Below are 2,156 nucleotides of genomic sequence, written 5' to 3'. Positions count from 1 at the left end.
GGGAAAGGGATGGGGAAGAATACGAAGTTCGGGAGTTTTCGTAAAGTTGAAATAGACACACAGAAATCATATATATATATATATATATATATATATATATATATATATATATATATATATATATATATATATATCAATGACAACCAAATGCTCAACACACTGCACAGTTTATATAATACTTATGTGATAATATAAAAACTTTATTTACTCTATTTATGATATATGTACCCAAATTATGTTTTCTGATTGAAACAATACATTCCAAAGAATAGAACAGTATTTTGTATCATCGTTTTTAACTGTTTTTCTTGTAAGGATACATACAAACTGAAATTAAGATGTCTTAGATTAGGACACATCTGAGATAGCTTCGAGAAACATCCTAAGATATGTCTCAGATTGGTCATAAGATTCGTCTTAAAATATGTCTTAGGACATGTCTTAAGACGAATCTTAAGATACTTTCGTGAACATGCCCACAGATTCATAAACTCAGAATTTCTTACTTTTTTTTTTTACTTTTTTTTAAATGATATAAAAGTAATTTTTCAATTCAACCTTCTTGTCCTGATGTTTGATATTGACAAAACAGAGTAATATTTTTTGCTTGAATATTGAAAAAAAAATACTATCATATATTAGAGCTCTAAAAATACACATACTATATATTAGAAATACCAAATTTACAAATAATTTGACAAGATGAATCAATATAAATTTATAAAAACCTTACCCCCCCCCCCCCCCCAAAAAAAAAAAAAAACCTTAATTGAAAAAAAAAATTCCGCTGTTTTCAATGAAATATATGGGGGAGGGGGATAAATTGACACGCTTTTAGAATGTGTAGTGTGGCCATATTTATGTAATATATTACATTTGTCAAAAGGATATACGCAATATTTGATAAGTTATACAGAACAGCACAGTGAATCATTAAGGGACATGGCCACGATTTTGGTCAAACCTTATTTTTCTGTTGTTATTGTTTACAATGGTTTAGTAATGATCAAACAAAATTTGATTGTCCGTCGTAAAGTTATAAGAAAAACATGACATATGCTTTGTTAACATACATAACGAGCTCTGTATCTTACTTATAACTCGACGACTGACACTGAATAGTTTTATCATATGCTCTTGCTTTACAACATTACAGCCGGTTGCTTCTATAGCATTCAGTATTTAGTAACTCATTAATCAAGACACGACAATGCTTATAATTTAGCCCCTGATAAATTTTTTGAAGTTGTATAACTTTGTAATTATTCCTATTGCGACTCAATCATTCCTTTACTATGCCAACACATAGAGTTTCAATTCCATAATCCATAATCATATGAAACGATATCCTGATCGTATACATTAGTTAATTATTTAATCAATAAAATCCTTTAATTCTTAATTTGTTGATTCATACGAGATATAAAAGTGGCGACATTGCGGAAAAAATACATAACCCGCGTTAGCGGGTTACGTTAATTTTTTTTGCAATGATCGAACCAGAGAGCTTTTGAGAAATTTGATGTACGTGTACTTTCAATATAACTCAAAATTATTACAAAAATAACATCTTCAATTTCAATAAATCCACATTAAAACGTAAAAAAAAACCCATTTTAAATTTATTAAAAGCGATGCAAAGCAGTTTTGGCTTGAGTTGTCTTTCGTATCTCATTTGATGTTCGTGATGTACTTGTACTAATATTAACAATCTTAGTTTGCTTTGTTTACGCAATTTACGTGTGCGTATTTTATCTGCATGACTTTTAAAAATAATCAGTTAATAAGATGTCGCTTACATCGCCGACTTAGTTGTGGAATCATCAAACATCATCAGTACTATATATATATATATATATATATATATATATATATATATATATATATATATATATATATATATATATATATATATATATATATATATATATATATATATATATATATATATATATATATATATTGTTTTAATTTAAAGAAAAACATCATAAATAAAAGCTAGCATTCTTGCATACAGCCAACTTTAATAGTCATTTATTATTTATTGATTAATACAAGTCAGATGAATTTTATTCAACACAGCAGTATAATACAGAACCAGAAGGAAGTTAAACAACCTGTTCGCGGAAATCAAGCTGTAGTTCCACGAACGGAAG

Source organism: Crassostrea angulata, chromosome 7 (assembly GCF_025612915.1).
Source record: "Crassostrea angulata isolate pt1a10 chromosome 7, ASM2561291v2, whole genome shotgun sequence".
Lineage (NCBI taxonomy): Eukaryota > Metazoa > Mollusca > Bivalvia > Ostreida > Ostreidae > Magallana > Magallana angulata.
The sequence above is the reverse complement of the archived record's forward strand: the minus strand, read 5'-3'. Positions refer to the sequence as shown.